Genomic DNA, 23,984 nt, shown 5'->3' with positions numbered 1-23,984 from the left:
GGGGACTTCTGGTGCCACCATGAAGCGCCTGAGTCCAGCCTGGCCTCCAGAGAGCAGCCTGAGCTCCGGGCAGCGAGGGCTGTCAGCAGAGGCAGGAGGAGCTGTTTTCACTACAGTCATGGTGAGGCTGGGGCTCAGGCAGTGCTGAGCCGTGAGACTCAAGGCCACAGGTCTCAGCACGAGCCACGGAACAGAGCAAAGGGCCAGGCCGCTGCCTTTGTGGGGGACGTCCACTCAGTTATTCCACATGTCTTTGCAGTGCCAGGTGCTGGGGACGTAGCAGTGAACAAGACAGACATAGCCCCTGGCCCTTTGGAGCGCGTGTCTCTTTGAGGAGGCAGACAATGAAGAGATGAGATAATTTCCAGACTGATAAAACCAGTTACTGGAATAGGAAAGATGGGGGTGGGAAGGAGGCTGTTTTAAACAGGGTGCTCAGGGAAGGCTTCTATGAGGGAGGGTCACGTGAACCAAGGCCCAAAGACTGGGAGGAGGCAGCCACGCAAAGGAATAGCACATGCAAAAGCAATGGGATGGGAGTAAACTTGGCCTTCTGAGAAATGAAAGATCAGTGTGGCCCAGCAGAAGGGATGAGTAGGAGAGGGGAGGGAGGCAGGTGGGCAGGTCCTGTGGGCCAGGGGAGGTCTCGGGGTTGGATTCAGAGTGCAGTGGAGGCCTCTGGGGGGTTGCACGCAGAAAAATGAGGTGCACTGTTCTGTATTTTCTCATTGTCCCTCCTGGGGCTGGCTGGAGAGTGGTCCAAAGGGAATAAGAATAGAGCGGAGAGCATGGTTCCATTAGGAGACTGAAAAGCAAGGGGCCTGGCACCAGGGCGGAGTCAAGGAGACAGTGACCAGTGGTTGGACTAGGCTAGGTTTTGGAAGAAGAGCTGACAGAAACCCACATGACTCTGATACGGTGAAGATCAAGCTGCACTGTTTCGCACCCAGAAGATTTACTACTTAAGAACCATAGAAATAGAGTTCCGGGAATTGAGGTAGTGACCCACACTCATGACTGCCCTGTCCAGTTGGGCAGTGCACACCCTGTGCAGCTGTCCCTGGCAGCCCTGACCACAGCCAGCTCTGACAGCTGAGTTGTGTTGGGCACCAGCCTCTAGGAGGGTGGAGAAACAGATACCAACAAGGAGCTGGAGTGAGGAGACCCCAACCCAGGCACAGCAGAAATAACTGGGGGAACTTGGGAATGAAGGTGAGATGCTATGGATATGCTGGTGGGATCTAGAAAACATGTCTGAATTGCTTTTGATGTGATCCTGTGTCCCCTCAGACTGGTGTGGACTGGAGAAGTCCATTTAGTTACCCCACTTCTTGAACTGGTTTGTTTTCATCCTTGAGGTAGCTCCTGAGATAGATGCTCACGAGGTTACTGTCTAGAGAGACATGGACAGCTGAGGGTCTGCTTGGGCTTCCTGAAAATTGTTTCCAGCAAAGATTCACGGCTCTGCTGCCCCAAAACCAGAAGGGGAACTTTGTAGCAGGCCCTCTCAGGGAGAGGCAAGAACTTGTGGCTGTGGCCCTTGAAAATCAGGGTGGATTGTTTCTGCATCTTCCTGGGCTTAAGGCTCCCACACCTACCCTGATTTCTCTGGCAAGTAGGTTTGGGGTGGGTTTCCCGGGGTCCCCCACACAGGCCCTGCAGGGAGTAGGGGCAGCTGGTGCGGAAGGCTTGCTTCAGCCCCGCTAAGCCTGCAGACCACCCCATTGCCCTCCCTCCTACCCACCCTGGGCCAGCTCTGAGGCTGAAACCTTGGAAGACAAGGGGCAGGCTTCACCTATGTTGGGTATTCTCCAGTTGCCGCCTGGATCTGCCCTTCAGCACCCTTCCCTGTGCCCCGAGGCTGACCTGTCTGGATGGCCTCTGTGGGCTCCTTTGCCTTCTCGTTTCCAGTTGGGTTTGGCCAATGGCAGGAACCAGCAGTTGATGAGAGGGTGGGAAGAAAGTGAGGACAGTGTGTATGGCCAGCTCCCTCCCTCTGGACCGTGACTGTCGTGATGGTGTGAGGGCAGTCGGCCACGCCTGGTTTGAATTCTACATCCACCTCTTAGTAACCACGTGCCTTCTGAAAGTTACCTGGACTGCATCTCAGTGTCCTCATTTAAAAACCGTGGATGGTAACACCACCTTCCCAGGATGGCTGGCGGGAGTAAGTGGATCTGTGTGAGTGCAGATACCCTAGTGCAACGCCTGCCACACTGTGGGCACTCACTCAGTAAATGCTGGCTCTCCTCCTTGAGTAACTGGGAGCCCCGTTACCCTGGGCTTCTAACACACTGGGACTATGGGAGGGCACTGGTCGTTTGGTGTCTCTCCGGATGGCCTCTTTTAGTCTTCCCTCTGCTTTGCACGTCTGTCGGTCCTGAACCACGCCCGCAGGACATCACAACCAGCAGTCCTTTTGTCATAAAAGCGCCTCCCTGCCCCTGCCCTGATCCGCAGCCTGCATGTGAAGTCTGCTTAACCAAAGAAGATAATCCGTTTCACCTGGTGGGAAGCAGGCTCGTGGGCAGTGCACATGGGCACGTGCAGACGTGACTTATAACATTTACTGAGGGCTTCTCGATTCCCATGAGATTGGCTCCTTTATTATTACTCAACTTTCAGTTGAGAAATAAGTCAAGAAACTGAGGCTTAAGGGGTTCCTTGACTTGTCCAGGGTCAGAGTGGTTACATGGTAGACTGGTCTTGAACTTGGGCAGTCTGGTGCCAGGAGCCTGGCCTTTCAGACTCTGCTGACCTGCCTCTGTCACAGGGAAGCCTCAGCTCTCCAGGCTCCAAGGACCTAGCCATTTTAGATCATCAGGGTGACCGAAAGCTACCAAGATCTCTCTCGAAACATCCAATGCTTTGAAATTTTTATCCATTCTCATTAAGCTTTTCACACAGACTTCTCTCAACACACACACGCACACACACACACACACACACACACCCCGCCCACTAGCCTCTGAAAATCTTGGTTAATCACACTCTGCTTGGTGACTCAGTCATCTTGAATAGCCTGACTTTACTGCCTGTCAGCTCCAGGCAGCTGTGTTTGTTACTTTTGTAGCTCTCCTTTCCATGGCAGCCGTCACCTTCCCTTCCCGCCTCCTAGCCTTCTCCGGATCTGTTGCTTCTTGCCAGCTGACGTCCCAGAAATCCAACAGGATTGTCCCTCAATAAGAGGAGCAGGGCACTGCCTCGGTCTAAAGAGCTCCCTTGCGAGTGAGACACGTGAGAGTCAGTGCCTGCGCTTGATCCCAGCAGCTGTGGGGGCTCAAAGGCCTGCAGGGCTTACGGGGTCTGTGCGCTCACAAAACATCCGCGTCTGCCATGCACTCACAGTGTGCCTGGCGTGGTGGGAAGCCTTTCACGTGGAGTATTTCACTGGATCCTCAAAAAGAGAACCTCCCAGGAGAGGTTCTATTTACTGTCTTCCGTTTTAAGTGATAAGCACAGCTCAAGCGCAGAGGGGTTAGGGAGTCAACCCACTGCCACACAGCCAGCAAGTGGCAGAGCCAGGATTTGGACCTGGGCCTGTCTGCATCCCAAGTCCACAACCGTAACAGGCCACCCAGCAGCATGAGGATGGGCGAGTTAGGAAAGCTCCAACCCTCGTTGCTTCCCTTGTAGGGTAGCACTGTTTGTGCCCAGAGTCCCTGGGATGGTTGAGATGTCGTGTCCTCGACACACTCGGCAGTCAGCGAGCGCTGGGTCTGTTGTGCACATCGTTTCAGCCCCTCCCAGCTCAGAGATTCTCAAGCTTTGGCAACTTCGGAATCATCTGCTAGCTTGTTAGAACAGTTTGCCAGGCCTCACCACCCCTGCCCCACCCCCTGCCCTGAGTTTCTGATTCTGTAGGTCTGGCGTAGGGCCTGAGAGTTTGCATTTCTAAGGAAGTTCCCATGAGGACCGCGCTGTGGGAACCACTGCTCAGGGTCGATGAGCTTGCCGAGAAGGTGCATCCGGGTGCCCGGCTGAGACCATCCCCACTTCTGACGGCCATTTCACATGTGTGGGTCCCGGTTACGTGCCATGCCGGGAGAGTGTGGTGTGGCTTTTTACAGCCATTCCTGGGAGCTGGCTCCTGGCTTTCTGTCTCCCTTCCCTTCTCCTCCACCAAAATGACCTGGGAAAATGTAGTGTTTAAGCAGCAAATTGGTGTCTGGACTGTGAAACAAGGTTCCTTCGATCAATTTTATTAACATGTCTCTGACTTGCAACTGCTTTGCTGGTACAGAATAGGAAATAAAGGTGCATGAAAAAAATAATAAATCATCTTGTAGAAAGTACTCTTTTGTAATAATTTTTATTTATTTATTTTTGTCTGTGCTGGGTCTTCATTGCTGCACGGTCTTTTCTCTAGTTGGGGCAAGCGAGGGCTACTCTCTAGATGCAGTATGTGTGGGCTTATTGCAGTGGCTTCTCTTGGTGTGGAGCTCAGGCTCTAAGGCATGGGGGCTTTGGTAGTTGTGGTACATGGGCTCAGTAGTTGCAGCTCCTGAACTCTAGAGCACGGGCTTAATAGTTGTCACGCACGGGCTTAGTTGCTCCGGGGCATGTGGGATCTTCCCGGACCAGGGATCGAACCCATGTCTCCTGCATTGGCAGGAGGATTCTTTACCACTGAACCACCAGGGAAGCCCCCAGAATTAACTTTTATAAATTATCAAACACTCCTCCCCCCTCATTAAAAAAAAAAAGCCTTCTGAAGTGTTACTCAGGGCAGATACACTTTCCTTCACACTTGGAACTTTGGGTGTATTTGTTCACTGGTGTGATTGGTGTTCTCATGTCCCTCAGTAGGCTCTAAGGGTGGGGCTGTCACTTCGTCACCCCTGGGTCCTCAGTGCTCAACACACAGCAGTGGGTGCTCAGTTGGCGTTGCTGTTGGGTGGATAAGTGAAGGGCTTGGTGGCACAGTCGTGGGTGCTGGGGTGAGAGGGACCTAGGTTTACACCCAAGGCCTGTCCTTCCTGGCCAATGGCCTTGGGCAAGTAACTTGTCTTCTGTGCCTTCATTTCCCCCTTTGTAAACTGGGGATAGTAAAAGTGATACCTAGGTTTCGTTGGGTTGTCACGAGAATCAGATGACATGAGGCATCCAAAGTGCCTGCCATGTAATAAGTGCTTTATCTTTTCATCATCATCATCTTACCAGTGTACTAGTACAGAGTGTGGGTTCTGAAACCAGAGTTCCCACTACTTACTAGCGGCGCGGTCTTGAACACTTCATGACGCCTCTCTGTGCGTCTGTGTCCCTGTCTGCAAAGCGGGCATTCCGAGGCACCCACATCGCAAAATTCTTGTCACCAGCGAGGACACATGCATGTAAGATGCTTTCACGTCTGCAGGGCCTGTGGAGCGGGCAGCCAGACCGCACAAGGAGGACACGGGGTGGCGGGGGTTGGGGGGAGACACAGCGCACCCCGAGGGGGAGGCCCACCACCCAACACCCACAGCCCAGGAGAGAGATTAGCAGTGGAGCAGGGGAGTGCGCCTGGGTGGAGAAACCTCCTCGGGCTCCTGCCACTGGAAACCCCTCTTCCTGGCAGCCGGGATGGCTCGGCTCCGCCTCAGCTGGTTCTGATTACCCTCACGGGCTCCAGAGCGTGCTGCGGTGGCGCCCCCTCCACTCCGCAGAGCCTGCCCTGCCGGCAGACATCACCCCGCTTCCCGCTACCTGCCAGGCTGGGCTGCACGCGGTGCACCGACAGGGACAGCCCCCACCCCCACCCCCGCCCACTCGCCGGCCTGCCGTGGCCTTTCTTCCTCTGCCAGGCTCCTTACAGGCACCCCCGGACCCAGCCCTCCTCCCTGGCATTGTCAGAGCAGCTTTCAACACCTCGAAACCCACCCTCCCTGTCCCCTCTAACGTGAAACCCAGACCAGCCGGTTTCTATGTGTGCAGAGCGTTTGGTAAACAGAATGCTTGAGCCCTGATTTGCTGGAAGGGGTGATTCCCAGCTGACGCCCCAGACGCGCGGCCTATTTTGGGCCTTGTCTCTCCTTTTCTCTCCCCGCGCCGAGGTGTGTGGTCACCGTGTTCACGTGGGCCCCCTGCCTCCTCCACGCCAGCACCCACCATTGCGGGGGGTCGGAGGATGCAAGAGCTGGTTTCAGGTTCCTTTCCCAGCCTGGGCCCCGCCGGGTTCCCAGCCCCCTGCCACGCCCTTCCACCCAACCACCGGGCTGCACCCGGGATGCCTGGTATCCGCTTAGCAAATGCTCTTGTCCCCGCTCCCCCTCCCCCGTGAATGCCGTGATTCAGCACACAGAGAGGAGCTTCACTTAAGAAAGAAAGCATTCACGGCCGCCATCCAGCTCCAGCAGGCGCCGGGAGTCAGCTGCCGGCTCCACCCGCCACCCTCCACACACAGAGGGGTCTCTCCTCCTTTTTTTTTTTTTTAATGACCCACAGTCTCTTTTGGTTGCTGGACCAAATGCAGTTTAAATCTGTGTTCAGAACACCTCATTAATAAGTAGCAGATTAATAGTCTCCTGGAATCAGGAGAACACCACACAGTCCATAAAATGCGCGCTACAGGCCCATGTGTGCCCAGCGCTGGGCTGGGCTCCTGAGGACACCAAGCCGGCCGCCTGGGATCCCGTCTGCACCCAAGACCGCTTCCGTGTCTCTCCCTCACTCTGTGTTTTGAAAACTCCTATAAATGATCATCGCTGCCGTGTGTATTGTGACGTTCGGGTCCCGGGTGAAGCTCTTTATCACCTCAGGGAGCCCATGGCTCCTTGTCATGAACACGATGGCTCTGATCTCCACCATGTAGATGAGGAAACCGAGCCTCAGAGAGTCAGAAGTCTCACCCAGGGTCACGGGGGCCCAGGTCTTGTCCCCCCAGAACTGACACAGAGCTCTGTTTCTTTACTGTTGCAACACAGACTGTCTCTGTGAAACACGCTGCTAGTGTTTGGTGAAAAGAAATGCCTCACCCTCTTCTTGTTAACAAGCTCTACCAGCCCTTCTGACCTGGCCGGCTGGGAGTAACTATAGGATGTCTGTCGAACAGAACCGAGGTGGTAGTTTCCGGTCCCACCTCCAGTCTCAGCTGCCTCTCCACACCCACCCGGTGACTCTGAGGAGTGTCCCAGAGGAGGGAGGGTCCTGGATTCGCAGCAAGAGTGGTGTAAGATGAAACAGGTACTTCTCTTCCCCAGAGCCAAACCAGGAGGCTCTAGGTAAGTCCTTTGCGAAAATCAGGTGCCTTCTGCAGAGGAGGGACAAGGCACGTGAGAACCCTCAGCCCGCCGTGGAGTGTGGTAGTGCCCGCGGCCGCTGAGAGTAGGGGGCTGCGTGCTTTTCAGCCCCCTTCCCTCTCTGGGGAAGAAGAGAAAGAGGGTGAGTGACATATAGCCTCTGAAATCCAGGTCACACTGAACGTGGAAGCTGGTGCCTGTTTCTGGTGTGATGGTGGTCATGGTGGTTTAGTTGCTCAGTTGTGTCCGACTGCAACCTCATAGATCATAGCCCTCCAGGCTTCTTTGTCCATGGGATTTCCCAGGCAGGAATACTGGAGTGGGTTGCCATGCCCTCCTCCAGGGGATCTTCCTGACCGAGGCATTGAACCCCCGTCTCCTGCACTGCAGGTGGTCTCCCACATTGCAGGCGGATTCTCTATCGACTGAGCCACCAGGGAAGCCATTATTTCTGGTGTAGAGGTTTCTAGAGGGGGCATGTGTGGGATCACCAGGTTCAGAGAACATGGGCTTCTGGGAAGAGATGGCTTCACTTCCCACTCCCATTGGCTCTGGCCCTCCCAGGATGCCAGCAGCCGCCCCAGACATTACTATGTCTCCAGGTGAAGGGGGTAGAGGCTGGCAGTTGGGTAGGAGCTGCAGCCACCCAGATGACCACCGCACCAAGCAGTGGGACACTCAGCCTAGAGAAGGGTCAGGACACATGCCCCTTGTGGCAGGGAAAGGATGCCTGGCTTCCTTTCAGCTATGGAGGGGTCAGGCTGGAGATATAGATCACCTGCATCAGAGGGACCCAGACCAGACCAGGTGTTCCCGACAGTGACAGGTGGACCCCTCTGAGTGTATCTCAGTATCCCCTGGGAGAGAATGGGCCCAGGGAGGTCTGCCAGAGTCCGAAAGGTGTTGGGGAAGGAGGTTCAAACAAAGAAGATGGCCTTGGGGAAGAGCTGAACACTTTCCATTCCATCCCCTCCAGGCCCCCAGGAAGGAAGAGAGAGTGAACAGAGATGCGCTTTGAATTGAGTTTGAATCAAGTCTTCAGATAAACAGAACCGAGTCTTAAATCTTGAAATGCATTACACTAATAATGGGAAGTGGCTGCAAAGTTATAGAATCTGGCCCAGATTTCACTGAGGGACCAGCTGCCCAGAATTGGAAAGGGCAGTCAACACAGCGTAGTCAGGGAGTTGGTATTGGAGAGAATAAAGAATTTCATGTCTGGACCCCCAGGGACTCCAGTTCCGCAATAACCTAGTAATGATTACCTCAGTCATCCAAGGACCTCAGGTTGGGAGTCACCAGTCTGGCCACCTGAACTTCCCACAGATGCGCAGAAGGGTAGGGAAGGTGCGGCATCTATGCAGGATGAGACCCGCTGGGACTGCCAGCCTGCACCCTAGCGGCAGAGGTGAGGAGTGAAGAGGGAGGAGAGCGATGCAAGCAGGAGGAGGGTCTCCGGAGCGTTACTGAGCTCTGCCCTCTGCCCGGGGCTTTCACAGGGCTCCTTCTCAGCCACACCTGAATCTGGTCCAAGCACAGCACATCAGCCCCCAGCCAGGCGGGGTGGAGGCTCTCACGAGCCGGTCAGAGTTTCTGCCTGTTTGTCTTGTTGTTTCTCTGAAGCCAGGGACGGGGGGATCTCCCTGCCCTGGTTGCAGCGCGGTCAGATCCTGATACCATGGCTGCTGGTGGCCTGACCTCTGCCCCATGGAGTGTCTGAGTGACCGAGGCCGGGGTCTGAGGGGCAGCAGCACAAGGGGCGGAGAGCTGGTTGTGTGCAGGCCGCAGGCGCCCGCTCGGGCCCCCTTCCCCCAGCCTCCCTGGGGTCTGTCCGGGGCCGCCCCATTCTGGGGTGCAGCCCCTTGGTCCTGTGAGCCATTCTGGGATTCTTAAAGTCCTTCCCCCTTTTAAAAGCTGGTTCCAGGCGAGTTTTTGTCACTCGCAACTAAAAGGGTCCTGACTTACACATCTCCCCACCCACCGCACCCATCACCTTCTTTCACTTAAGAACTATTTTCTGAGTGCCTGTGGTGGAGCAGAGCAGCTGTGGTCCCCGGCCCTGGGGGCTCAGAGCCTGGAGGGGGCAGGTGTCCAATAATCAGCAGGTCAGGCAGACGAGGCGTTGGACTCCACTCTGTCCCTTGCTGTCCAGGTGACCTTAGACGGGTTGTTCAAGTTCTCTGAGCCCAGGCTGCCCACAGGTTCAGGAAGGTGTGATGTGGGGCTGGCCACAGGCCTCAGGAATGTGAAGTTGCTCAGTTGTGTCCAACTCTTTGCAACCCCATAGACTGTAGCCTGCCAGACTCCTCCATCCATGGGATTCTCCAGGCAAGATTACTGGAGTGGGTTGCCATTTCCTTCTCCAGGGGATCTTCCCAAACCAGGGATTGAACCCAGGTCTCCCTCACTCCAGGCAGATTCTTTACCATCTGAGCCACCAAGGAAGCCCACGGGAATCCGCCTCCTTTAATCACAAAGGGACTGATTGTTACAGAGGAGCGGTCCGAGGTGGGCGGGGGGCTCTGCAGGGGAGTGAGGCGTGAGCCTCAAGCTGTGGAGTGAGTGGACTGTGTCCAGGTGGGGACAGTGCTCGTGTGCTCGTGTCCACAGCCTTATACTCCATGATACGGTGTATGTAGCACACTGGTCTCTACAGAGTCAAAACCTTCTTAAGTTCCAGAGCCAGGAGTTCCAGCCCCTTCGCTCACAGCTGAGGTTACGGGGCTACAGGGACGGGGCTGGGCTGAGACAGGAGCCCAGAACCCAAGGCCAGCAGCTGGGCCAGTGCTCGTGGGGTGCCCCAGCCATCCCGCTGCTGGGAGAATTAGGAGCACGTCCCGGGAGCCGGGCGTCCTGAGGCGAGAGGGCGGGCCTGCACCAGTCATCCCAGGCTGGCGCTAGTGGGGAAGCCGGGCCCATCCTGGGTGCAGGCTTCCCCCGCACAGTAGGTGTGTCTGACAAGCTCACAAACTGCCGCCACCTCAGGCTGTCAAAGAGGCCCCGGAAAATAGAGCCCTTCGTGCGGCCGTCAGCCCACAGAGCGGCATGTTCACATCTCTAAAGGGGGCGTAGTGCTGGTAGCCCCCTCAGGGAAACCCAGTGCTGGACACCCACCAGACGCTCAGCCAGGAGGACTTACCAGTGTACTATTAGCGCAGCAGGATCATGGTGAGTGGTGGGTAGACAGTACCTTTATCAGCTGTGAGTTGTAGCTCAAACCTACTCTGAATTCTTCATGTCCTGTTCTGGTGCTGGCAGAGCTGAGCCGCCCGAGTTTGGGCCCCACAGGATGGCTCTGTCTTCTGCTGGCCTTGCCCTGCACCCCAGCTGTCCTTCCAAGGGATGGAAGGTGATGCTTCCGAGGATGTGTGTCCAGGCCGCAGGGCCGGCAGCGCCTTGTCGGGACTCGTCCTGCCTCAGAGGAAGGTCTGGTCAGAAGGGGGGTCACACGGCCCTGTGCTGACACCGGGCAGGACCTGGTGAGGCAAGTCTACAAGCTACCCTGTGCCCCCGGGTCCCAGGAGGCTGCTTGTGCAGCCTGGGGCTGGGAGAACTTCACAGACCTGCCCTTCCTGGGTCACTCCGACGAAGGAGGAAGAAGCTGTGCCTTCTGGGCAGTGGCAGACGTCACCCGTCCACACCACCCAGTCTTCTTCTCTGGAGGGGTCCCTACTCAGTGCCGTACAAACACTCCTGAGGCCAACCTGATGTGTGCCCAGCTGTGCTGGCCACAGAGGCTCCTCCGGTGGACAGGACCGGGGTACACCTGTGGAGAGATGGATGCCGAACAGCCATCTGGGTTGTGTGACCCCTCCGGGACCAGAGCTTAGAGAATGTGCTATGTGAGTAGCGATTGGGTCAGCAGAGCGAAGGCGAAGGGGCGGAGGAGCTGAGGCGTCCTCGGTGGGGCACCAGGGCCAGGCAGGCTCAGACCCTAACCCCAAGTCACCACTCTGTGGGTGCCTGGAACCTCCCCCAACCTTGTCGTCCATGGAACAGCTGCTGTGATGATCCCAGACAACACAGTGTGTCCCCACGACCGTCTTCAGTAATCCTGCTAATACTCTGGCTCAGTCTTCTTTTCTGTGATATTGAGGGTCTGCTGTGCTATTTAAGCATGCTAAAATAGACACAGATGTCCACGCCTGGACCGCTGATCCTCTCAGTGGAGTGTGTCCACACATTGGGGAACACCAGTTACACATGTTTATCCCTGGTCTTGAGGCTCGGCAGGTGGTGAGCTCTGAACACAGGTCAGCTTGTAGGCTGTTACCACTGTGATTGTTGTTCCCATCGTCACGGCAACAAGCCTGTAGGAGGGGAGGGAGCTTGGGCCCTCTGGTTACTGCAGCCCCTCTTCTCCACCCCAGGAGGTCTGTCCTCTTCCTCCTCCTCCTCCTCCCACCTTAAGTGTTGGCTTTGGAGCACTGGAGAAGGTGGTGAGGCAGAGAGGGCCTGACTGACAGGGTCAGATGTGCACATGTCCACGCCCAGACCCTGGAGCGGGCCGGCACCTGTGTAAAGCCGTAGCTCTGATGATGGGTGCGGTCATGGCTGGGCTGGACAGGGCGTGCCACGGGCTGGCAGTGGGACTTGGGGCCTTCCCGGAAGGCATCTGGGGCATCCAGCACTTAACACAACACCTTGGAGCCTATCGGAGTTGGGACCTTTCCACTTCCACAACAGAATGAGACCCCTGGGCCTTCTACCAATGGAACCGTCCACCAGAACCTCTGGGCAGCTTGCGGTCAGCTTGTACAGAGGAGTGTGTTTATGCGAAGGGCACACCTAAGTCCCAAGAGTGCTTATTTCACAACAGCGGGGTTACAGGCAGTTATTTTTCTCATCAGGCTTTTCTGTTTTCTAGGATGAACATGAATTCCCTTTAATCAGAAAAGCAATATTCTTTTAAACCTTAAAAAAAAGATAGTATAGATAGGGAGCATTAAAGATGCGTAGACAAGCGTGGGGTCAGTCTGGGAGCCCCTGCTGGCGGAGGTGGAGGAGGCATGCCGGGCAAAGGAGGGCAGAACAAGAAGCCAGGTGGTTCACTTAGGAGGCTGGGTGCCCCCAGGGAGGGGCAGTGGGCCTGGGGGTCACTGGGGAAGGCCAGCCACCTGAGGGAACAGAGAGGCACGGGGGGGGGGGGCAGGACTGTGGGGGACCGTGGGGTGGGCCCGGGGTCCCGCTGAGGTTGGACTGGCTGGGGGCCTCCCGCAGCACCGGGCAACCTGCCTTTGCCTGGCTGAGGAGGGGCGCGGGGCTCAGGCGCCAAGTAAGACAGGGGTTCAGGTGCCCAACCCTGCAACAGTACATAAACTCTGACAGGAAAAAAAGGGCTGAGCTCCATCGCTTGAGACATCTGTGCCAAGCTGAAATGCCTTCTTACTCAACCTTCAAATATTTTCTAAGTTTAAGAGATTCTGCAAGATACGAGCTGCCTCCCTGCTGGCCCCCTCGGTGGCCTGACTCACTAGCTACCCTCCGGGGTTTCCAGCACGGGTGCCCTCCAAGCAGCCGCCGGGCTGCGTGCTGCTGCTGCTGCCAGAGGCACACATGTGCGCTCATGCCAGTGGGTCCAGACTTCAGATTTCATGGGCACAAAGAAGAGTTTAGAGACTCACAAGGCTGCCAACTTTTTTTTTTAATGGCGAGTAAAGAGAATATCAACTATCATCGTTGTTTCCCTGAGGAAGAACATTTTAATACCAACAATGTAAGCAGGCCATAATCTCAGAATAAAGGATATTTTTTTTTCCCAAGTAAGAATAATTTCCAGCCTTTTGCTGACATGATTTTTTAAAGGTTTTTTTTTTAAATGAATTCTTTAGTTATAATGTTTTGAATATAGAAAATTACAACATAAATTTTACTGCATGCTTCTGCCTTATATGTAAATGTATCCTTGGTAAGGATTTGTCATTTTGGAGTCTGTGTTCAACAGCCCATTCCAGGACTTGGCGTTTTTCACAGCTGTTTGCAAAAACCCAGCCTCACAGAGATCTATTGCTGAAAACAGGAGCGGCCCTCTGAAATGCTCTTTGCTCCGTCTGGAGCATTCTGGGAGCACATGGGCCTCATGCCTTTTCTCCTGCCTTCTCCCCAGGTGCTGGGAAGTAAATCACGGTGGCAGGGCGGGTTTTGGGCTAGCCAAGGCGGTGGCCGTCCTGCCTAGCAGTGACAAAAGCCCAGGGCTGAGCATCAGAGGCCTGGTCACCTTCCACAGTGGAGGTGATGCCTCCAAGAGGGGCTCAGGGGCCAGTAAAGACACGGTCCTTACAGACAGGCCCAACATCCAGGTGTGTGGGAGCCTCTGTCTCAGGCACCCAGAGTAGAGGATCTGATTTAACAGCGGTTCGGCAAGTTCACGAGCAAGTGCCAGCCTCCGTTGCAAGTGCGGGCCTGAGATGCTGGGCGGCGTGGTCCCACCTAACTGCATGGGTGAAGGCCGGTGGGGCAACAGGAAGGGCGGGCACTGCTTGGGGGAGGCAGGAGCCATCCTGGAGGGTGGAGTGAGGTCAGCAGGCCTGTCTGCGAGGATAAGCTCCAAGCTCTGTGCCCCTGGCTGCAAATAAGCTCTCAGAGTCACTGCGGGCTCACCAGCCTTTCCTGTGCCCCACGGGATGGTTAACCAATTAAATAAGTGAGAAGGGGGGAGGGCGTGAAGTTTCTTGGTATTTGGGGAGGAAACCCCAAAGTAGGGAACTTGGTGACTATTCACGTTTACATGTATGTATAACAAATACATGTGTTTGTTGCTTTGGTGAGAAACAAACCTGACAATAAATAACGGTGATTTGAATACAGTTTTATCTTACTTAAAGATGAGTGCATTCCTTTTAAAAATGCACTAACAACCAGGTGACCCTTGGTTTTTCAAAAGCACCGAAAACCCTACCAGTTCCAGCACTTACGTTTCCATGTTTTTGTCCTGTTGTTCATTTTAATTTTCTTAGCTATTTCCCTAGTTTGACATCAGAATGCTTCTTATTTTTGCTGTTTTGTTTTGCTTTTAACCACTGTAGATGTCCCTGCAGTGAAATACCTTTGTGTGTGTGCAAGGTTTTCTCTTTCTTTTAAAACTATTTCCTAAAGAATATGTTCCTACGAGTGGGATGACTTAGTCAAAAGGTATCAGAATTCTTCTGGCTTTCTAATCCCTAATGTTTTGCAGAAAGGTTGTACCATCGTACCCTGCTGCCAGCCGTGTATGGGTTTTCCCGTCTCACCACAGCCTTGCTAGCTGGCAGCGTTGGTCTCATTTTAAATGTAATGATGTAATGGGTTTTAAATGGCAGCTTTTATTTGTTAATTTACATTTCTGTGTCCGCTCTGTCTCTCTGCTCAGAGCCCCTGTGCTCTTTCTGCACATTCCCCTGCCCCCGACTCGATCGCTGGCGACCCCCAGGCACGAATCCTGAATGAATGAATGACTGTTGGGGCTGGACATTCTTCCTGTTTGTACGGAAACTACCTCAATCGATTTTAAGGGGGAAAAACAGCGGAAAGATGTTTAAGCTATAAATAGATTTGGTGACACCTCTTATTTGGTCAAGGTGGTCCCAGTAATGAATGCAGACTCTGTGCTTCTGGAAGTATGTTTATGTCTCATCTGAATTCCAGAAGACATCAGAGTTAAAATGTTAGCGCATGATGTGTAATTTAAGTCAGAGATGAAAGAGCCCCCATCAAAAGCAACCTCTTCTTTCTAGGGATCCCGTAATTACCAAAGCAGAGTCTCCAGGAGGGGCAGGACTCTGGGAAGGAGCCTGTCTGAAGGGAGCTCCAAGACCAGCCCCTGCACTTGGCCTCACCCTGTCCTTCTGGCCCCCAGAGAGTCGGCCTGAAGAGCAACAAACGAAGGACAGGAGAGCCTGTGACCAGCCCCAGACCCCTCCTGGGGCCTTGGCTCTGCAGTTATCTTTGTTGCTGCTGAAGTCCTGGGCCATTCTCCCCCACCCCCAACCCCCCCAGACCACCTCCTTCTCTCCTCTGGGCCCTGTGTTCCTATGACTCCATGGGCTGGAGGCTTACCCCTCAGGTCTGATGCTCCCTCTCTGGCTCTGACGCCTGGCCAGCGCCCCCCACCCCTATAGTGCTTTAGACCCATCAGATAACCACTAAATCCAACCTGGCTTCAGGTCCCAGGACCCCATCCCACCGTGCCTAGGGCTGCCAGCCTCACGGATGGTAGGTAAGGGGGTTCGTGAGCTCTGAGGTCCCTAGAGTGTGGACGTGCACTGCTTGTGGGCCTCCTCATTTTATTTAAGAACTTTTAAAAGATGTATTTATTTGGCTGCACCAGGTCTTAGTTGAGGCACACAGGGTATTTGATCTTCGTTGCGGCATGCAAACTCTTAGTTGTGCATATGTGGTCTAGTTCCCCGACCAGGGTTGAACCCAGGCCCCCTGATTTTAGATGACTCATAGATTACCCCTCTTACTTTGATAGGGCTTCCCTGGTGGCTCAGATGGTAAAGTATCTGCCTGCAACGCAGGAGACCCAGGTTCGATCCCTGGGTCAGGAAGATCCCCTGGAGAAGGGAATGGCAACCCGCTCCAGTACTCTTGCCTGGATGATTCCACGGACAGAGGAGCCTGGAAGACTATAGTCCAGGGGATCGGAAAGAGCTGGACACGACTGAGCGACTTTTACTCACTTTGATAGCTAAGTGTCGTTATTAGTGTGATTAGCAAATTAAATTCAAGTTTCACTAAAATAGGTTAAAAATATATAGTGACCCAGCAATTCCAGTTCTTCTTATATACCTGGAAGGACTGAAAATAGGTATTCACACAAAAACTTACATGTGAGTGTCCATAGCAGCACTATCACGGTAGTGAAAGGGTGGAAACAACCCAAATGTCCACCAACTAATACACAGATAAAGAAAATATGGCATATGCACACAGTAGGAGAAGGGGATGACAGAGAATGAGATGGTTGGATGGCATCACTAACTCAACGGACGTAATCTTGAGCAAAACTCCGGGAGACAGTGAAGGACAGGGAAGCCTGGCACGCTGCAGTCCTTGGGCTCGCGAAGAGTCAGACACGACCGAGTGACTGAACAGCGGCAATACAGTGGAATGTTATTCAGCCATAAGAAGGAGTGCCGTACTGACATACATGGGACCCTTGAGCACAGGACGCTAAGGGAGAGAAGCCAGATACAGAAGGCCACAGGTTGTATGATCCCACTTGTGTGAAATGTCCACAGCTGGCAAATCCATAGAGATGGAGAGTAGATGATTGGTTGCCTAGGACGGGGGATGAGGAGTAAAGTTGGTCTAGGATTTCCTTCTGGAGTGATGGAATGTTCTGGAAACAAGCCAGCGGTGATGGGTTGTGCAACACTGTGATGGTATTGTCACTCATGGCAAATTTTGTGTTTATTTACACCAATAAAGGGAAAGCTACCCACTCCAGTATTCTGGCCAGGAGAATTCCATGGACTGTCACAAAGAGTCGGACATGACTGAGCGACTTTCACTTTCACCTCAATTAAAAAAAAATTACACTGTAGATGTCCTCTGCTGACAAAAATCATGAAGCTGATATGTAAATAAATGAAGTTAAAATAATGTTACGGTAGATAAAGCAAACCAAGAACCAGAGCTCCAACCTCCCACCTTCCAGAGAGCTCTGTTTCATCACTGAAACCTGCTTGCTGGGGTGGAGGGGGGGGTCCAGCTTTACCCTCAGTGTCTGCGTACCTTGATCTCACTGCAGCCTCACGGGGCCTTCCAAGGAGGTGCCCTCATTCCCCTCATTTTACAGAGCTGGCCAACAGCAGAGCCAGGCAGGCACGCCTCCCCTGCTGCTCCAGACCCTGCAGCAGCCCGCATTTTCTCACCTGGGGTTCCTTGGGAGCCGCCCAGTTGGGGTGTCACCTACTGATGACACCCGCTACCCTTAGTTTTTGACAGTGGGGCAGTTTCTTTCCTAAACTCATTTGTCAACTATAGAGTTCCTCCCTCCAATGCCTTCCCAGGAGTGAGTGACCACCCCACCCCTGCCCCGGACAAGCCCTCCCTTTCTGACTGGGAAAGGGCCACAGGTCACAGCGGAGGGTCAGCTAAGTCATTTTGCTCTCGGCCTCTGGTTCCACCTTTGCTCTGAGCAGTGGCTCTTAGACGAGAGGAGGGGCCCTGGAAGCCAAGGGGCTCTCTGTAGGTGATCTGGACCCACTGATGCCATTCTAGGCATAATAATTCATTAAATGAGATACGGGGCCCAGCTCTGCCTCTCTCCAGGCGTGTGACCTCAGACCAGTTGCCTCAGCTCTCTGATCGCTAGTTTCCTCATCTAGAAAATGTATGAAATGGCAGTTACTCTGAGGACTGTACGTCTCCTTTTTTGTTCTTATCATCACAGTTTCAGTTGAACAGTTTATTGGTTCAGTTCCTTGTTGACTGTCTGACCGTCCTCCAGGCGGTCAACCCGACAGAAGCAGAGGCCGTCTTGGGGGTGTTCCTGGCATTTCCCTAGCATCTAATCTAGCATTTTGATAAACATTTGTTGAATAAAAGGATAAATGAATGCCTGGGAGCACTGAACACAGCACTTGGCACATAATAAATGCTAACAGAGGTTAGCTGTCATTAGTGTTGTAATTATCATTATTGTGGGCTTCCCTCGTGGCTCAGATGGTATAGCGTCTGCCTCCAATGCAGGAGAGCCGGGTTGGATCCCTGGGTCAGGAAGATCCCCTGGAGAAGCAAATGGCAACCTACTCCAGTACTCTTGCCTGGAAAATTCTGTGGATGGAGGAGCCTGGTAGGGTACAGTCCGTGGGGTCACAGAGAGTCGGACATGACTAAACAACTTCACTTTCACTTTTATCATTATTGTTGTTCTGGTTGACATAGTAAATGCTTTCATACAGTAGCTCTGATCCTCCAAACAAGGTTGGAATATGCTCCTCTTGCAAAAATGGAAATCACAACTCAGATAAAGTGAGTAATTTGCCCAAGTCCCCTAGAACTGTTGACCTGACCACGAAGCCCACAACCTGCCACTTCTCTGTATTCCTTGTCAGTAGCTACAAAATGAGTCGTTTCGTACAAGCTGTGAACAGTGTATGTGATGAACAGTTATACCTGTTTGAGCACACTTGTCTGAGAAATAAAGCACGTTCCGTGGGAAGCAGGGAAGTCCTCAGAAGTTACAGTTACTCAACCATCCTAGGGTCCTACCCCTGAGTACAGAAGAGCTCTCCCACTGTGGACCACTGACCCGGGGCTCTCTCTGCCAGCCCAGTAGTGACCAGCTCCCTGCTGGATCCAGGGTCTCCGTGAAAGGGAGGGAGCCCCAGCATCCATTCAGTACTTGGTCATCAGGCTCAGGAGGGCAGACAGGCAGCACGTCTGGTTTTTCTCACTGTAGTTACCAAGGAGCCCAGTGCAGAGGTTGGTGGAAACGTGCTCAGCAACTTTCCAGCGAATGAAAAAATGAATACATGCCTGACTGAATGAATGATGGAACAAATGAACCACCCGCTGTGTGCCAGGCACTCACGTGATGCTTGAGTGGACCTTTGAAGTCGGTGCAATTGAGATGAGAGATCCAGGGGCCAGGCTGTTCACCTGGGGTCACCCGATGGGCTGGGTGTTCAAACCTGGGTCTCCCTACTCCATGTGCCACTCTTAAGGGTAGAGAGGGTTCCCTTTCCCTAAACAAGAGCACCCCTCACAGCCGTGTGGTGGAGGTGGAGGCCAGAGAGGAGGCAGAAGCAAGGAACGAGATGTTCTCAAGGTGGTCCCTTCCTTGTTCAGCCCTTGCCGTGAAGGTGACAGGATGCGGGGCGGGGGGTGGGGGTGGGCTGGCAGACAATGTGAAAGGGTGGAAAGTGCAACCTGGGTCTTCCTCTCTCTGTAGACTGGATCTGCCAGAGAGTCATTTCTGCTGATGTCATCACATCACCCCAGCCTTGATTGGGCAGTGACCTTCTTCAGGGGGATAAACATCCCTCACCTGATTCATCCCACCTCTGCTTGAGGAAAGTTAGTCACTCAGTCGTGTCCAGCTCTTTACAACCCCATGGACTGTAGCCTGCCAGGCTCCTCCGTCCGTGGGATTCTCCAGACAAGAATACTAGAGTGGGTAGCTATTCCCTTCTCCAGAGGATTTTACTGACCCAGGGATCGAATCCGGGTCTCCTGCATTGAAGACAGAATCTTAACTGTCTGAGCCACGAGGGAAATCCTCTGCTTGAGAAGGGCACCATCAGAGCCCATTCCCTGCTACAGAGGCTGGAACTCAGCGGCTGAAGGGCTGAGGAGCTTTTCTGAGACAACCAAGAGCACGTCAGTGGCAGAGTTGGCCCTCCCCAGAGCCTGCCTGTCTCCAGAGCCCCCACCCTGCATAGCACCTTGGGCTACCTTCCCAGGCTGGCCTCCAGGGGCCCGCTAATCCCCGGAGCCCAGGTCCAGGCGCCATTTGGAGTGTGTTGGTGGGCCACAAATCAAACTCTCCTGCCTGAGCCCTTGCTAATCCACTTGGAACTAAGTCCTGTTCTGGCCTGGAGTTGTTTCCATTCCCCAGAAGGACAGCTGCCCCCTCTGAGGACAGGGCCCATGATTCAGCCCTCCAGTCCTGGGCTAAGAATCTCAGAGGGCAGTGACCACAGGGCTCAGCTCCTGACATGAAACAAAACGGGAGGTTCCCCTCATCCTCCTGTTGAACACAGATTGCTGCTAAGTCGCTTCAGTCGTGTCCGACTCTGTGCAACCCCATAGATGGCAGCCCACCAGGCTCCCCTGTCCCTGGGATTCTCCAGGCAAGAACACTGGAGTGGGTTGCCATTTCCTTCTCCAATGCATGAAAGTGAAAAGTGAAAGTGAAGTCGCTCAGTCGTGTCTGACTCTTAGCGACCCCATGGACTGCAGCCTACCAGGCTCCTCCATTCATGGGATTTTCTAGACAAGAGTACTGGAGTGGGGTGCCATTGCCTTCTCCAGATTGAGACCAGCCAAACCTGGATTCCAATCATGGCTTCTCCATCTACTGGCCAAGAGACCTCTGGAGAGTCACCCTACTATCCTGCATCTCAGTTTCCCCATCCGGATGATGGGGGTAATGATGCTTTCCTGGGAGCCCTGTTGGTAGATGAACTGAGGAGATGTCTAAGCCCCAGAGCACAGGGCCCAGCTCAGGATCACCCCACAAATGCTAGTGTCCCCACCCCACCTTGGCAAGCTTCACACATTCATGTGTTGTCCTTTGGGGCCAGGACGGGGAAGGGTGACTGTCAAAGCCAGACTCCAAAGTGAGGCCTGGGGTGCATCCTTGGCTCTGCCATGCATGTGCTGTGCGATCTTGGACAAACAACTTAGCCTCTCTGAGCCTCACTTCCTCTTCTGTTAAATAAGGACTCCATGAGATTCCACAGATGCAGCAGCTCTTAGCCCAGAGCCTGGTGCACAGTAGGAGCTCATGACCATGGTCATCATTCCCAGCTCTCACTTGCCTGAGGCTCCCATCTCCCACCGCGTGCTCTGAGGCAGCCTCCTGTCCCAGGAGCCTCTTTGAGCTCCCCGCTCCTGGGTCCCTCTGCATCAGCAGGTCACCTGAGGGTCTTGCTGAAAGTAAGAGCCAGGCCAGATTGCTGTCAGGAAACCCTGAGGGAGGGAGAGGAGTGGTCCTTCACCCAAAGCCGTGCCCACTGCCCACCCCCACCCCCAACCCAGGAAATAGGACATTTGCAATACATTCTTCCTTCACTGTTGCCCTGAGGCAGACTTTCTGCTTTAGCTGAGATGAGCTTTTTTCAGCCTCCTTCTCACTGATGTCCCCAGGCAACCTCATCTCCTGCCCAGCCCACCTCCAGGTGAGCGTAGGCTTCTGCTTCCCGGGTGCCAGGTGCTCTGGGAGTCGTCGGCAGGAAGCACCCTCCCCACACCCACTCTGGACTTGACAGAGGCGCCTCTGCCTGTGCTGTTACAGCCCCTGCCTGGGTGACCTCTCCCCGGGGCCCCGCAGAAAGGCAATCCTCCGCAGAGCTCGCCTGCACCCTCCACATCCGACACAACCATACAAGTCGCCAAGCAGGCGCCTGCTCTCTGCCCCAGGCCCTGGGCAGCGTCTGCAGGAGGGGTTTCTGGACTTCAGAGACTGCTGACGGGGGAGTGTGGTCAGAGCACATGTAATCTAATAACACTTCATCCAAAAGTCTTCTTCTTCTCCTCCTCCCCTCAGTCTGCGATGGTGAAACATTCCCGTCAACTTATGGAAAAAATGTGCATTGACCAAAATGTCATGGCATCCAAAATCATATATTCTCTTTTTGGGTCTGCATGCTTAAGTACCATAATTAACTAAGGGAAAATATTTTTCTTGTTAAAAAAATGAAAGCAATTGACAGATCACCAGATGTTCTGATATTTCATGAATAAACAGTCACTCCTACTTTGAGAAGCTCCTCCTCCCCCAGGGAAGCAGTTGGGCAGGCAGTTACCATACATCATTGTTAGTCATTGTGGTGGAAGGTCGGGTTCAACTAGACCCAAGCTAAAGGGGCCCCTACGACTCACTTAAAGGGTCAGGGTCACTTCTGTGTTTTTTTTTTTTTACTTTGGGGGAGTTCTATTTTTGTTTGGGGGTATTGTTTTTGCTTTTTGCAAGAATTTTTTTTATTTATTCAAATATTTATCCAGGGTATGTCTAGGGAGGGGTCTCCTTCCTGGGACCTGGGACACACTCCTTGGGAAGATGCCCTTCCCTGGGTCAGCTCTCTGTTCTCAGGCCCCCACATCCATATGTTCTTTCTATCCTTATAGCATCTCTGGAACTGAGGAGAGTAGTTAAGGTGGGGACCTTCCCATTTGTATTTCACATACCACTGGTTCCTCTGGGGTCTCCCACGGGAACCCAAGGATAATTGATAATTACGATGTAAGCCTGTACTAGAGTATTATTTTTTTTAAGCAGTTTTGTGCCCTTAATTATTTGTATGACTAATGCCTCTGTTGAATGTTCCTGCTGACTTGTACATATCTTGAGATCGGGGACCTGCCTGACTACACGCCTGTGTCTAGAATGTGGGAAGCGCTCAGTAAATATTTGTAGCACAAATGCCCTTTCATGATGGACGTCACTGAGTGGGCTGATCTCTAAGCAAATCATCCTGTGTGCTCACAGCATCCTCTCCCCACGGCTACTTGCCACTTTCCTTCTTGCTCCCCACCACTTCCAATCAGTCAGCAGATGTGCTTCTGGGCCCCTTTGGCTTCTCTCTTCCCAGAGGGTGCTTTGCAGGAATGAATGTCCCAGGTAGCTCAGTGGTAAAAGAACCTGCCTGCCAGTGCAGGAGGCACAGGAGATGCCAGTTTGATCCCTGGGTCGAGAAGATCGCCTGGAGGAGGAAATGGCAACCCACTCTAGTATTCTTGCCTGGAGAATCCTATGGACAGAGGAGCCTGGCAAACTCCAGTCCATGGGGTTGCAAAGAGTCAGGCACGACTGAGCAACTGAGCACGCAAAGGCAGCATTGGCCCCAAAGCCTGGTGAAACGGCAGTGCCCTGTGAAGAAGAGGAGGAGGCAAGACTGAGAAAAGCTGGTGCCGGAGAACCAACTAGAGTAGAAGTCTGGGTCTCATGGAAGTGACCAAGAGCCCAGAGTCATGGGGGTCAGGTTTTTTAATCGTTTCCCAAGGGTGTTGAGTCCGGCAGGCAGGGGAGAGGCAGCACACAGAGAGTAGGTGTGGGTGGGCCTTCCAGTCTGATGCCTGACCCCAGCCAGTGGCAGCCAGGTTCCCCTCCACCCTCCCTTTCCACCCAGCAGGCAATCCCAAAACTAGCAACTGCATGGTTACTTCTGGCGCCCCCTGCTGGTGGGGGCAAGTGCTTTACCTGCCCAGGTGGGATTGGCTCACAGGCTTCGTTGGGGTAGCGCCCCCTACAGACACACACCGTGGCCCAGGACTGGGAAAGGCTGGGCTGGCCCTGGACTTGGCTGGGCCGAGGTGGACCTCATACACAGCGTGACTTGGAGAAGGGCACCATAGAGACAGCCCCCAAGGTGAAGCCGCAGGAACCCCTGCTCCCTGAATACGGTTTCCCAGGACAGGCCTACAGGACTCACATCCTCACATCTCCATCATCTTGAAAGGCAGGGAGAGATCCAAACACCTGAGCTTGAAAACCCCAAATAAATTCTTAGTCAGATGCCTTCTTTTTCCCAAGGGGCCCAAGGAGAGTCTTTCGGTATTTCATTTCAGCAGAATCAGAAAAGAATTTGCTTTCAGAGAGTGAAAATCAGTTTGGATCTAGCCAGCCCTCTGCAAATCTGTTGCTGGTTTCCCAGAGAATGCAGGGATTGGTGATTGAGGTTTAGAATGTCGTGTTTTGTTACACAGTTTCCATTGAGTAATGACTGAATCTGACAGCTTTGCCTCTGCCTCCATGATTTTTTTTGTTGCTATTGCTGTTATACTTAAAGACTAGGTGAAGTGTGGTCACAGATCCTGTGAGCGCATCTGGGGAAGTGGAAAATACTTCGGTGATTGAAGCAGCCATCCGTGAGCTCACTCTCTGGCCGGGATCCTGGCGGCCTCGGACGTCCAGGGAGCCTTTCCGTGCACAGTAGCGCGAGTCCCTGAGCCAGGCTTGGAAAGACAAGCTGGAGAGTGTTTTGCTTGGCACGTGGGCAGCCTCGGTTCTACCCAACATGAGGCAGGTTTCCGAGGCTTTCACTGGAGGAATCATCTTGCATTTCCTTTTGGTGACGTTAGCTCCTCTGGAAGCCCTTTCCAGCCCTGAGAAAT

General features: G+C 53.6%; 1 protein-coding gene, 1 long non-coding RNA gene and 1 other non-coding gene across 23 annotated transcripts in view; 2 read left to right on the top strand and 1 right to left on the bottom strand.

Annotated features, from left to right (window-relative positions):
* The window catches only part of RALGPS1 (Ral GEF with PH domain and SH3 binding motif 1), a 295,428-nt gene that overhangs the window by 208,348 nt on the left and 63,096 nt on the right, over positions 1-23,984 (top strand). The gene's annotated exons all lie outside the window — the stretch shown is intronic.
* On the bottom strand, positions 9,670-12,106 carry LOC145544369 (uncharacterized). The gene is made up of 3 exons (XR_014081359.1): positions 11,198-12,106; positions 10,781-10,983; positions 9,670-10,628 (listed from the first exon to the last, which is right to left on the bottom strand). It is a non-coding gene; the product is annotated as an uncharacterized LOC145544369 (long non-coding RNA).
* On the top strand, positions 15,674-15,746 carry TRNAC-GCA (transfer RNA cysteine (anticodon GCA)). Its single transcript has one exon. It is a non-coding gene; the product is annotated as a tRNA-Cys (tRNA).

The sequence above is a fragment of the Giraffa tippelskirchi genome, chromosome 4 (assembly GCF_054371585.1).
Source record: "Giraffa tippelskirchi isolate mGirTip1 chromosome 4, T2T-mGirTip1v1.2.pri, whole genome shotgun sequence".
Lineage (NCBI taxonomy): Eukaryota > Metazoa > Chordata > Mammalia > Artiodactyla > Giraffidae > Giraffa > Giraffa tippelskirchi.
The sequence above is the reverse complement of the archived record's forward strand: the minus strand, read 5'-3'. Positions and strand labels throughout refer to the sequence as shown.